Source organism: Balaenoptera acutorostrata, chromosome 3 (genome assembly GCF_949987535.1).
Source record: "Balaenoptera acutorostrata chromosome 3, mBalAcu1.1, whole genome shotgun sequence".
NCBI classification, from domain to species: domain Eukaryota; kingdom Metazoa; phylum Chordata; class Mammalia; order Artiodactyla; family Balaenopteridae; genus Balaenoptera; species Balaenoptera acutorostrata.
In genome coordinates, this window is record NC_080066.1 from 1470841 (window position 1) to 1485405 (window position 14565).

General features: G+C 41.4%; 1 protein-coding gene across 1 annotated transcript in view; it reads left to right on the forward strand.

Moving 5' to 3' along the window:
- Window positions 1–730: 730 nt before the first annotated feature.
- Window positions 731–14565, forward strand: part of LOC103010024 (uncharacterized) — a 126544-nt gene continuing 112709 nt past the window's right edge. Inside the window, exons 1-2 of the mRNA XM_057542029.1 lie at window positions 731–1085; window positions 5756–5862. The gene's annotated coding sequence lies outside the window, so the exon portion shown is untranslated. The remainder of the gene's footprint in view (window positions 1086–5755; window positions 5863–14565) is intronic.

Genomic DNA, 14565 nt, shown 5'->3' on the forward strand with positions numbered 1-14565 from the left:
GGCTATTTGAGGTGAAGGTGTTGAGTGAGGAAGTCTGGCAGATATCTGGGAAAGGGTTGGCAGATATCTGGGAAAAGTCTGGCGGATATCTGGAGAAAGTCTGGCAGATATCTGGGGAAAGTGGCGGATATCTGGGGAAAGTGGCAGATATCTGGGGAAAGTCTGGCAGATATCTGGGGAAAATCTGGTGGATATTTAGGGAAAGTGGTGGATATCTGGGCAAAGTCTGGTGGATATCTGGGAAAAGTCTGGTGGATATCTGGGGAAAGTCTGGCAGATATCTGGGAAAACTCAGTTGGATATCTGGGGAAAGTCTGGCGGATATCTGGGGAAAGTCTGGCGGATATCTGGGGAAAAGGTGTTCTAGTCAAGGGGAAGAGACAAAGCTTGAAGGCAGAGCTCTACTCTGTGTGTTTGGGGACAATAAGAAAGGCGGGGTGGATGGAGAGGAGCAACTGACGGGTGGGCTAATAGTGGTGGTAGTAGCAGTAAGAGTAACAGAAATAATAATATAACAACTGTAAATACCAGTTGTCTAACAGTTGTTTTTTGCCAGGCACTGCTGCAAGTTCATTAAACAGTGACCGCAAGAGATGAGGTCAGAGAGGTAAAGTGAGACAAATGGGTGACCAAGTCACACGGTGTTCTTGTTGGCCAGAATAAGAACTCTGGACTCTGACGTGGAGCCATGTTTAGGTTTTGAGCAGATCAGTGGCGATCGGACTTAAACGTTAACAGGCGCACCGAGGCCGCTGTGCTGGGAACGGGAGAAGGCTGAAATGGGAGGGCCCGTGAGGAAGCTGCTGTAATCTGCACGACGCTCGGTGCCTTGGAGGCGGGAGCAGTGGTTAGAATCTGGATATGGCTTAAGAAGGGAACTGACTATACTCGCTCTTGGATTGGAAACCGGCGAAAGAGAAAGAATATACAAGGATGACTCAGAGGCTTTTGTTGAGCGGCTAAAACGGGGTTTCCACTGACTGAAGTGGAGAAGAGGTTTATCCGAGTGGGGTGAGAACTAGATTTTGATACAGTAAATCTATCCTTTTGCTCAATTTTCAACTCTACTGCGAGAAAGAACCATGGTAAGTTAGAAAAATAGGTTAAAAGTCATAGTACTTAAATTCAGCACTTTTGAAAATCAGTCTTTAGATTGATCATTTCTCTAGGAATCCAGATGTGACCTTAGGATATTGGCTGCAACTTTTTTCCCTGTTTCATATGACACCTGCTTACTATTCTAATATTAAATTTATGACTTTCAGATCTCTGAATTTCATAAACAAGTATCCTTTAAAAGGGTTTGGAGATCGATGTAAGATTGCCAATTTTTTAATTTTCTCAACTGCGTTTTAACTATAAGTTTTATTGGATCTCAACCTCATTTTGTGAATGGTAGGTTTTTGTGGGTTTTTTTCACCAAAAACAAAAAGAAAGAGAGGAACAAAGTGTCTCACAGCCATTTAACTTTTGTGACTTCTCTCTAACTACATACATTCAAAAGTGAATACTTTAAAGAGTATGGGAGTCTGTCGGCTGTTCCGTGGTTCTACCTACACAGTATGTGCTCTGGAGTGATGAGGGTGTGGAAGATGTGACCCTTCCCTTTTCCTGCTAGGGCTGGGTATACAGTGAATCTTCTGTTCCTCTAAGTCTTGTGTTTCTCAGCATTGTGTCATTCAAGTCTTTAAGAGGTTTGTTTGTTTTTTATTTTTTTATTTTATTTTATTTTTTCTGTTTTGTAATAGTTCAAGATAATAATTTTTTTAACATCTTTATTGGAGTATAATTTCTTTACAATGGTGTGTTAGTTTCTGCTTTATAACAAAGTGAATCAGTTATACATATACATATATCCCCATATCCCCTCCCTCTTGTGTCTCCCTCCCACCCTCCCTACCCCACCCCTCTAGGTGGTCACAAAGCACCGAGCAGATCTCCCTGTGCTATGCAGCTGCTTCCCACTAGCTATCTATTTTACATTTGGTAGTGTATACATGTCCACGCCACTCTCTCACTTTGTCCCAGCTTACCCTGCCCCCTCCCCATGTCCTCAAGTCCATTCTCTAGTAGGTCTGTGTCTTTATTCCTGTCCTGCCCCTAGGTTCTTCATGACCATTTTTTTTTTTTTTTAGATTCCATATATATGTGTTGGCATACGGTATTTGTTTTTCTCTTTCTGACTTAACTTCACTCTGTATGACAGACTCTAGGTCCATCCACCTCACTACAAATAACTCAATTTCGTTTCTTTTTATGGCTGAGTAATATTCCATTGTATATATGTGCCACATCTTCTTTATCCATTCGTCTGTCGATGGACACTTAGGTTGCTTCCATGTCCTGGCTATTGTAAATAGTGCTGCAGTGAACATTTTGGTACATGACTCTTTTTGACCTATGGTTTTCTCAGGGTATATGCCCAGTAGTGGGATTGCTGGGTCGTATGGTAGTTCTATTTTTAGTTTTGTAAGGAACCTCCATACTGTTCTCCATAGTGGCTGTATCAATTTACATTCCCACCAGCAGTGCAAGAGGGTTCCCTTTTCTCCACATCCTCTCCAGCATTTATTGTTTGTAGATTTTTTGATGATGGCCATTCTGACTGGAGCAAGGTGATACCTCATTGTAGCTTTGATTTGCATTTCTCTAATGATTAGTGATGTTGAGCATCCTTTCATGTGTTTGTTGGCAATCTGTATGTCTTCTTTGGAGAAATGTCTATTGAGGTCTTCTGCCCATTTTTGGATTGCGTTGTTTGTTTTTTTGATATTGAGCTGCATGAGCTGCTTGTAAATCTTGGAGATTAATCCTTTGTCAGTTGCTTCATTTGCAAATATTTTCTCCCATTCTGAGGGTTGTCTTTTCATCTTATTTATGGTTTCCTTTGCTGTGCAAAAGCTTTTAAGTTTCATTAGGTCCCATTTGTTTTGTTTGTTTGTTTTTTAAAATATTGTGGCACTTAAAGGAAAGCCAAGTATTTCATCAGATATGCTCAGCCGCAGAACTAGCAATCTGTTCCATGCTGTAGGAAAAGCAGGCTGTGATTGGCTTGGACTTCATTTTGTACCTTCTTAAGAAATTCTGAAGGGTAATTTTGGCTGGATGTAATTTTTGCAATAAGGAATCACTTTACTCCATCATAAGATACGGTTCCACTATGGTCTCAGAACAAAGGATACATAGAATATTCCTTTACATAGAATATTTCAGCCTATGGAAAATACATTTCATTGCCCTTATTTTTCTCATTTTGTTGTAGATGGGTAAATATTTCATTATGGATATTCCTCCATTCTCAGACCTGCAATTGAAAATCAGTAATTTAAGGGAATGGTTTAGTTTCCACAAATGAAAACATGTGGGATCTTGGTTATCAGGCAGTGGAAGAAGTACCATCTCCTTGCTCCCTGGTGCTCTTTAGAGATAGAATGGAAAGGTCTCACATGTGTCAGGGCTGGGCACCGAGACAGACACATCTTTGGGGAAAACAAATGTTAGTACCTACCTCTTGCTTCGTCATCCTTCCCTCCTTGATCCCACTTCTAAATGTCACAGCTGGGTATTGTGGCTGTGGCTAGATCAGGAGATGTCAGTCGGTGGAGACAGCTGAGTCTTGAGTCAAAGCTCAGGTCTCTCTGAGGTGTCAGAGTGGAGAACAGGCAAGTTCAAGGTGTGAAAGGAGAGTTGAGCTGGCATCCTAAGACATAAACCTTGTTGGCAAACGTGGGCAAGAGAAGTCCAGGTGACGGGTGGTTGTTGATATTAGGGATCAACTGGATATCAGGAAGCAGGTGAGCAGTGGACACCAGCCGAGAACAGTGATCATTCAAGTCAACAAACGTTTATAGAGTCGCTGCTACGTGCAGCTAAGTGCGCTCAGACTTCTGAGCTGGGAACAGCCTAGCATGGGACAAGTATAACTGACGTTTGATTGCTGACCTTGGGCAAGGACAGTCAATCTCTGCTCTGGCTTTACTAACCCAGTTTGGGCAGATAAGACTCAGTGAGAACTGTGATGGGGGGGGGTGGGGGATGATCAATTTCTGCCTGTGCTGATGATTGTAACCAAAGGCAGGGCCCCTGGGAGACCCACAACTTAAGTGCTCCATGTGGGTGGGCCGTCCCCATTCTTGTCTGTCTTCCCACCGGTGATAGGTTTCCTTTTTTCTATGTGTTTCCAAAGCAGAATTCTTTCATGCTGACTTTACTCAGTAGAGGTCTTAACCTAGAGTCTGGGTCGAAGGGACACGCTGTTATAGTCTGGAGCCATGTGGGCCTTGACAATCAAGTTCTTGGCTTGATAAGTGAAGTTCCATTATTTTGATTGTGCACCCCTCCCCCCAACCACCCACCTGTGAAGCAGCCATTGACCTCGAGACATTACAGAATATTAAGCACACGAATGAAAATGAAAGAGAAAGAGGTCGGTTTTCATTCCTTCTTTTTCTTACTGGGTCAACAATTAACCACTTTGGAAGGAGCAGAGCTGAAGTAATCCATCAGAAATTCGCACTGGGTTTCTGGGAGCCCCAAGTCCAACAAACCTCTTCACTAGTGTGTTTATCTAGGAAATGGAAAAAGGAAGCTTGAGTGTTGGTTTATTTTATGTTTCCAACTAAGAGTAATTACATAAATACTAGAAATTTTGCAGGGGAAAAAACCCTTCATTTTCACTAAATGATCGATCTAATAGGCAAGAGATACTTGAATGCGTAGTGATTAGAACTGGATATTTTGGACCTTCTGCATGCAGAACTGTTCTTTTCAGAAGCCATCCCCAAAGTCTGGGAATTTGTTTCTGGTTAGAAGTCTAGTATTCAGACTAATGTCACATCCTCCTTATGAAAAAACCCACAATTGGGTGCCCGCTGCAAGTAAAGAGTGATGTTCTTCAACCCTATGTAATCGGCCCTCTGTCTCTGCGGTTCCGCGTCCGTGGATTCAACCCAACTGGGATCAAACGTATTCGGAAAAAAAAATTCTAGAAAGTTCCAAAAAGCGAAAATTGAATTAGGTACAGGCCAGCAACTATTTACATAGCATTTACATTGTATTTGTGACTATTACACAGCATTTACACTGTTTTTAGGTATTATAAGTAATTTAGAGATGATTTAAAGTATATGGGGTGAATAGGTTATAGGCAAGTACTATGTCACTATGTACAAGGGACTTGAGCGTCCCTGGATTATGGTGTCTGCGGGGTTCTGGAACTGAATGTACACACCTGCACAAGGCCAGTCAACCTCGGAACCGGGCCCAACTGCACGTGCTCCTCTAGGTGGAGAGGTCTCCTGATAGAAAAGCTGACAGTTGTTTTTTGAGGACGAGGAACTATTTGCAATATCTGTTTTACGAACCAATAAGCTACCTTTAAGATTATGAAAATGAAATGGAGAGACAAGCATTCAGCAACCAACTTGAACTTTTGGGTGGGGAAACCCCTCACACCCCCAGGGCCTCCCTTGCAGAGGCCGGTGAGAACCTCTGAGAATCGCGAGGGCAGTTCTGCACCTGGGGGGACCTGCCCCGGGCTGGGGCCTGGGCAGTGGGAGTGCCCATCCCGTCCTGGAAACAGCGCCGGGCGGGGTTTGCCCATGCGGCCAGCATCCCGGTCCTCACCGAGTGAGGCCTGGAGACGGTTTCCAGGGGCAGCTCCGTTTCAGCCTGTTTCTGTTTTAAAGCCTGGAGACAATGAAAGGCTGGTGTCTGGTGCCAGTGTTGTTTTTTGTTTTTTCCTTTTTTTCCACAGTTCACGCTGTTCTTAGAAACAGTTGAGCCAGTGGTGGTGGAGGCCGAAGGCCCTGGAACCTTTTCCTTCGTGTGGCAGCCACTTCTCTCTCCTGTGGAGGCTCAGTGGTGAGGCTCATGCGGCTTGGATTGGCTTCTTCCCTGGGAGCACACACACTGCAGCCTTTGGACACGAAGCAGGAAGGACGGGGGTCAGGGCGGCAGGCGAGGAAAAAGCAGGACTGGCCTTCCGAGGCCGGCCGCTTTATTTATATCTCCTAAAATGGTGTTTGTTCAACTCTCCTGAACTTTTGTGGACGTTCAAATATGGGAACAGTGCTCATAAAAATGCTAATTATATTTCTCAAAGTATTTTTAACCATCTGTGACGCTGAGGCTGCATTTTGGCAAAATAGCCTGCTTTGAATATGGTCCTGTGGAATTAAAGAAATTAATCCTCCCAGATTTTGTTGAGCACTTACTATGTATGACACAAGTTTACATAAGGTATAGTTTTTGTCTTCGTGGAAAAGAAGTGAGACATCCACATGGATTTCTACAATAAAATTAACCAGGGAACATTATTACCTCAAAGCATATATTAGAAAGGCCGTTTCCATGTTGAACTAGGAACATTCCAGAATGATTCAATGTTTGCTTTTGTGTATGTTTGAAATTCTCCACAATAAGAATTAAAAGCTGTAAGAGTGAAAGAAAGAATAGTATACATTTTGAAATCATTAAACAGGAAAAACCCTGTAGAGTGTCACTTAAATGATACTTTAAATGAATATTTATCATCTTAATTGCATATATTAGAAAATGAGAAAGATAAAAAACTCATGAGCTAAGTACTGTCCAGAATACAGTAAAAACACAACCACAGAGCAAGCAGAAAGAAAGCAGAAGGAAGGAAATAATAAAGATAAGGGTAGCAATTAATGGGCTAGAAAACAAAGTAATAATACAGAAAATCCACCAAACTAAAAGCTAGTTCCTTGAAAAGAGTGATAAAGCAGTCTCTGGTGAGAACGACCAAAAGCAGGAGGAAGGAAGGCATGACAGAGAAATAGGACATAACTACAGAGGGAGATTTCCAAGCCTATCAGAGCATACTATGAATAAGTTCTTGACAGCATGTTGGAAACTTCGAGAAACTGGACAGTTTCCTAGAAAAATGTCAGTTACAAAAAACTGATGACACAAAAAGATGGAACTACCTATAATCACAAAAGAAGTGAATCAAGTTAATAATCTACAGCTTTCCCCCAGCCCCTTCCTCTGCAGAAAACAAGCCAGACGCAGCCAAGATTACAAAATCTTCAAAGAACAGATAAGCTCGACTTTGCATAAACTTTTTCAAAGAATAGAGAAAGGACAACTCCCCACAACATTTTATATATATAGCCTTGATAATAAAACTGAACAAGTAAGGTAAAATAAAGCAAAATTGTAAGCCATGGACAATTATGAATATGAAGGCAATGATCTGAAATAAATTATTAGCAAACTAAATCCATCAAAATATTTTTCAAAGACATTTTTGCCCAATGAGTGTTTATCTCAATGTTGCAGGATAACTTGCATTAGGAAATCTTTTCATGTAATTTACCACATTTGAACATTTAAAGATGCGCAAACATTACTATACATTGCTTAAAGTTTTATGTCTATTTAAAATATAAAACACAGTCAAGTTATTTTTCATCTGTGGTGGTGGAGGTTGAAGAGTGAAGTGTGTGCTTCAACTGTCACTAGATTTTTTTTTCTTAAAAAAGAAAAAGGTAACTGAAGCCAAGCTTCAGTTAAGGCAAACAGTTCTTAGAACCAGTGCATGAGCCCATTTTTTTCTGAATTTTTGAAATATTACACAAGTAAACATTTTAAATTTAAGACAAAAAGAAAAAAGGTAAAATTCAAAACTTAAATAAATTAGAACCTGCACTGTTCTATTGATATTTTCCATTTTGATTCACTGATCTACCAGAAAATGTTCAGTTTATAACTGATTTTGCTTGTTAGACCAAGATTCTGAAGGGAAGGTCTTCCTGGCTTTTCTTCCAAGAAGTGTTAATAGTGTCTGTGGTTAACATTTTAGAATTCTTGTTTTCCACCTATGGAATAAAAGTGATATATTGAATAGATGTTTGAAATAGAGAAAAGATTAATCTTCTCATCAATAACCATCATAACCCCACTCCAGACACAAGCGGTCTGCTCTCTCTGCGCCTTTTTACTTCCTCCAACGCCCCGGGCTCATCTATGTGCTTCTGAGGTCGTAGTTCACTTCCCTCTGCTTTCTGATCCCTCCTCGGGTTTCATCTGCTTTGTCTCTTCATTATTCCCCACATCCGGTGTCTCCTCTCCTAATTATCCCAACAGGAGGGACTGACTAGTCACATATATGAGAATATGTTACCTGGTTGTCGAAGTGAAAGCTCTGCCAAGTATATCTGCGCAGAGCAGTAGTTGCACAGATACGAGTGTCCCAGGAAAAGGCAAAAGAGCAGCTGAGGGCGTGGCAAGTGATGGGACGGCAGAACGACGGCACATTAAAGGCTGTGCAGAGCGGAGAGCGCCCAGCTCTGACTGACGAAGTGACGGAGGAGTACGTGAAGGAATAGGCATTTGGGCTGAAGGATGAAGGGCCTGGAAGAACTTTGCCTGTGGGAGCTGACGGTGGAAGTAACAGGAGTGAGACCAGGAAACAAAACAAAAGAAGGGTTGTAAATAGGGTGCTGTAAAGGGTTTGGTTCGAATGTCTTCAGTTAGGAGATCTCAGTCTCCTCCCAGGAAGCCCATTCTACCTCTGTCTCTAGGTTAAATAATTCCTTCTATTGAGCCCAAATCTGTTTTTCTGAAGCTTTCTGGATCCAGCTCTGGAGACAAGAGCCGGCTCCTTCCACGGGAGATGTTTAAAGATCGCCGTCACGGTCTGGCACTCCTCACACACTATCTTCTCTTGTCCATACCACACATTCCTTGTAGCTTCAAGGCTTCCTCACATGCTGTGTTTTCCCATCTTTTCTGGGTGCTTTCCAGTTTGCCATTTCCCTTTGCTGCATCTGCCTTTGAAAATATAACACCATGAAATGAACAGGATACTGTAGGTACCAGAAGGCTGGAGAATGGGATGCCCGCCTCCATCCTTCTAGACTGTAAATATCTGTAGTCATAACTTGAGATGCTTTTGGCTTTTAGGTCGGTGACATCACACTGGGAAGCTGAGAGTTTCCTGCGAATGCACCTGTCAATTGTTGTTCATTTATTTACATGTGATATCTGTGCTTGGACATAGCTAGCTAATGTGATGTTGGCATGTGAATTGGAAAAAGGCACCCTTCTGGGGGAGCTATTAGGAAAAAGTACCGCCTATGGGATGATGTAGACAATGGTTACAGCTTGGCAAGCAAAGCAGGGCTGGGTTTGGACCCCTGCTTGCTCCCTGGCCCTGGTACGTTTATGCAGTTCAAAGCCATCCCAGTTAGTGAAGTGCCCTCTTACTGTGTTTGTAAAATTTGTTTCCTCCTTCCCTCCTTCCCTTTCTTCTTCCTTTCTTTCCCCCCTTTCTTTCTTTGTTCCTTCTCTCCCTTTTTGCTTTTGAATTAAAGGCCTTACATTTCTGGTCATTATATTTCATTTTGTTATAGCTTGTCCATTTTTCAGCCTTTCAAGTTTTGCCTTCTTATTTGCATATATTTGCATGTCTTCTTTGTCCTGTTACCAGTAAACTTGATCAACCTTCCTTCGCTATGTGCTTCTGAACTTTCTGCTTCTGACCTTCCCCTCTTTATGTGAATCAAGAGCAAAATAAATATCTTTCGAGCTGAGAACTTAAATTCTCTTTAAACTTACCAAGGTTTAAGGACGTTGACTTTTCTCATTTAGGTCACCACAGAGCACTGAATAGAGTTTCCTGAGCTGTTACAGTAGGTTCTCATTAGTTATCTTAAAAAGAAAGAAAGAAAGAAAGAAAGTTGACTTTTTAATCTTGTCTATTTCCCTGCAGAGATCAACAGAAATATCCTTAAAATGAAAAAAGATCTAATGGGACGAGGGGCAAAAGTTTAATAAATAGGTTGGTGTTATCTTGGGTACTGTGCTAGTCACTAATTCCTGACTGCCTTGCATAGCAGAGGCTCCACTAGACTTGAACTTTCTCCTTTAACTTTGAAGGTTGTTGTCACCCACCTCTCTGTCCACAATGTGTGGCCCTGGCGGTGTCCACCCATGTCTGTGTGGGCACTGGGGGTTCAGACGAGGCGGTGAGTTAACAAGCAGCCTTGAAGGCTGCCGGGAGCAGACACTGGGTTAGATGCATCCACATGTGCTCTACCATTTAATATTCAGATCAACCGTATGGGGGGTTACTCCCATTTTACAGAGAGGTAAACTGAGTCTCTAAGAAGTGTGTGACCTGTCCAGCCTCTGAGTGGTAGGTCTCCTGGTTACAGACACGAGCTTTTTCACTAATTGAAATATTTGGTCAACTTAAGTTCACTTTTGTTCATTTCTCACCAACACTTGAGGCTTTCGTGTCCAAAACTGGAAAGAAATGGTCATGTTGTCAAAACTAACAATGATGGTAGATCCTCCATCATAGACACAGTCTCATAGGGTTTAACAGTTTGTTCTTTATTTCTGACAGGTGATAATATTTTGAGAATAGTGTTAGAAAAATGAGGAAAATGCTTTCTGATGGTGAAAGCTTGGAGAAGATCCAGGAAGACTGTTACACCTTTACCTCCAGTTTTGAGAAAATCTCTTCTCTTCAGGTGGGATCATGTGAGTCCCATCCCCACCAGCCACAAGAAGCTGAACTCAGACTCTCATAGGCCCTGACTGCTCTATAGGAAGAATCCTCTCCCAACTTCAGAAAAAAACCCACTGTGTGGGATCAGACTACAGCGCAAATGCCCCGTGTTTCAGGAGTGTTGGAGGGACAGCTGCTTTCTTTCGTGTTTTTCTTTTTACTTGGGTGAGGGCTCTAGTGAAGGAGCCTTTTATGTTCTTAATTCCTAGTGCGGTGATTTAGATGGCTCTTGCTTGTAACAGATTGTCTTCTCAATTTAAAAATGTTCCGTAACTAACCTTCTGCCCCATAGTTATATCTGCCCACCTCTCCCTCAAGAATGTCGCCAGCCAAAGTTTTGCAACTGACAGGTTTGTTGGGTCAGTGGTGTTTTTTCTGGTGGGGCTTGAAGTCCTGGGTCCTCCTCCACTCTGGCTTCTTAGGATGTTGGGGGAAGGAAGCATCTTCCACCTTCGAGCTGATGGTGTGATCTTTGCTCACCAGAGGTCACGGGAGGAAGACAGAGGACACTCCTCTAGCCAAGGTCAGAGGTTGGCTGCCCATGTGGGATAAAAGGGCAGCAGAAGGGACACCGTAATTGGATAAATCTGTCAAATTTTCACATTTCCAGTTTCCTACCTGTTCATGTAGATAAAATCTGTCCTTCTCTTTCTCAGCTACTTCACATCAGGTTCTCTGAATCATAGCCGGGTCTCTGCATCTTTGGGTCCAACACGCATTTCTTGAGTGTTCTGTGATCCAGATACTGTGCTGGATTCTGAAGGTGCTGGATTCTGAAGGTGCCGAGGAGATAAGACCATGCCTGGCCCACGAGGAGTTTACACTTTTATCGGGGAGACAGACAAGCATGAAGGTAGAGGCCATCTCAGCTACTACTCACTTTATTCTTAATACATTTTCTGGTTTATGTTTTTCTTACACCTTAGTGCAGATTCCAGCTTTCTTGGGAAGACTTCCCAGCTTTACCTCCCTTCGGCTCAAACATGATGGTCATTCATGTTGTTACTGGGGGCTCAGATCTGGCTCTTAATCCGTCCTGCATGGTTTGAGGGGAAGCCAGGGATGGGCAAGGGAACCTGGGTCTGCTCCTTGATCCCACATCTTCTTGGCTGTGTGGCCTCGCTTGAACCCTAATCCTCTGTTCCTTCATCGTAAAAGGAAGGGAATACGTGTACCTCACAGAACTCTCACGAGTATCTGGGAGATAACATATATAAGATAATGTACCATATGTTACCTGTTTCAGAGTAGTCGCTCATTAAATATTAGTTTTCCCCTTCTTTTCTTCATATCTCTATTTCTTCATCTATTAAGGGGTTAGTCTATCATTTCCAATTTCTCGTCTGCCTCCAAGATGCTGAGATTCTGATATATTGATATTTAGTTATTGCAAAAATAGTTATTTCATGTGTCTGTTTTATTTTTCAAGCAGTGTCGTGAGTTTCTTGAGAGTTGTTATAATTTTGTGCTCCAGGAAGTGGTGGGTTTTCTGTGTATGCAGTGGATATCATTCATCTATGTGTCGTTACATACCTATCATGTCTGTTTGTCTTGTTTTCTGTTAAAAAACACAGACTCCTTAAGAAAACTTCTTGGCCGTATCCGCACTGTTGTACACTGTTGTGCAAAGGGGAGATTGATAAATATCAAGAGTGGATGGGAATTACAGGTTGTCCTCCCTTGAAGTTCATGCTTCCTTTAAACATTATCTCTAGAATTGCTTATATTCACAATAATTAATCTTCCATAGAAACTTTCAGTTAGCGTAAAGCGTTCCTCAGATATCCTATTCTGATAATAACGTTTCCGAGTTGTCATTTTTTTCATTTGATATATTCTTTAAGAGTTTGCTCATGAGCTGTTGAAATTCAAGTACTTTTGCCATAATTGAATTTCAAATCTTATCTCTCTTTTATAATCTGATATGTATTCCTACTGTGCTTTGGCTCCAAATATAATAAAAATCACATTTCAGAAATCCAAATTTTATCTCAAGGGAGATTTCTGCTCTTGTTAATGAACAGTTTGTATACATTGAACACTTCTGAAAAAGTTTAGTCAAAGGGTCCTCAAGCCTCTTACTCTTTGGAAGGTCATTATAGTCTCTACTAAATACAAAACAAACAGCAAACCCTGTTATTAGAAATTCTCCCTGAGACTGAACAAGTTGAATATTTAAAAAAATGACACTCTGCCATTGCACGGAGAACTGAATTCTCTCAGTAAACACATATTCACTTATTGTTTTCCCAGACAGCAAATATGACCGAGGTATTACAGCGTTTCCTTGTTTGTACTCAAATAGTAAAAGTACTGCCTCTTTAAATGAGATCTTATCCCGGTTAACAATTTAGTTAATAATTAGTTAGTTTAAACCCCTTCCAGAACTTAACACTTGATCTAAGTACATCCTTGGCCCCAGCTAGTCTCAAGGAGTTATCTGGAGACTTTCAAAAACCCTCAAGTTTAGGAACGTCTAGGAGAGTGCTGTCGCACACGAGCCTTTTTCCCCCCTTTCTCTTGAAAAGAATCAAAGTTAGATAGGTAAACCGTACATTACATCTCCATATTGCCTTTAAAGCACTCCGCTTGTGTCAGGGACTAATTCTAAATACTTTGGTTTCTGATGGCTGTACAGCAGTTGATAGCTTGACAGGACTGTGGATCTTTGTGTGCCTGTGTGTGTGTATCTGTGTGTACCATATATTAAAGTAAATGATTTTGTTACCTAATAGCTTCTGGACTAGCTTGAGATATTAAGGCTTAATTTACTCAGTCTAATTAAGCATGCTTAACTCCAGGTTTCTGGGAAAAAAAGAAGCCTATTTATAAGATAAAAGAAGGAGCAACCCTGGCCTTCCGCCATCTCCCGTCCCTCCCTGGTCTCATGACCTGACTGCTCTTTTCCAGAGTGGGGCAGGCTCAGGACTTTGGAAGTTCATGCCCCTCGGGTCATGACCTGGCTGTCCTGAGCACCCGTGGTTTTGAAGCCTTTGTTTGGTCTTATAAGAAATATTTTCAGAGTTAAGATATATGTTTATATATGTATATATAGCTGTTTTATTCTTATAACAACTCTGTGAGGGAGGAACTCTGATTTTCCCCCATATTATAGGTGAGGAAGCTGAGGCCCAAAGAGGTTAAATGATTTGCTTCAGTTACTAAATATTGAAGCTGAAATTTTAAAAAAATGAATCTTGCCTCGAAGCCCTTGATCTCGACCATTTTGTCGTATGTCACACACATATATTCCAGCTGAAAACATTTTCATGATGCAGTTGAAATTCCTCTTGACCCCCCTATCTCATACTAGTCTCCCTTCCAGAAACAACTGCCCTTATGAATTTTCCAAATCTTTGTCTTTATGCATTTGTAATATATGTATATGTAATGTGATTTCCTATTGTGGGATTTAAAAAATACAAACCATATCACCCTGTATGTCTTAATCTATAACTTGTTTATTTTAATGTCACAACATATTTTAGAGATTTTTTTTCCAGTTCAGTACAAAGGTTGGCCTTTATTATTTTTTTACTGGTATCATAATATCCTGTGTTATGGATAAACTCTAAAATATTCTATCATTTCCATACTGACATTTGGTGATTAGACTCTTTTTTTTAAAATAAAACAAAAATGCTGCAATAAACATCCTTGTGTAGCTCCTTACGCATGCCTCTTGTTATTTCTAAGAGGATAAAATCATGCTAACATGCTGTAGTGTGATTCCTAGTGCACCGACTGACTACTTCACTTTATCTTGTCCTCCAGCCTAAGAGAAATTCAGTTAGAACTTTACAAAATTGTCTATACAGGGGGTGCTTAATTTTTTAAAAAAATTCTTGCCTGTTAGTGTTCAGGGGTTCATAGGATGAGTGTGCCTGACCCAATGTGAGGCCAATCACATGACCACAATGAGGGCGAGTCCCTTGCCTTTGGTCAAAACCTCCCTGGAGGAGAAAATGACCTGAGAAGGCATCCCCCCACATGCTTGCTGGGGTCTCCCCTGAACGCTG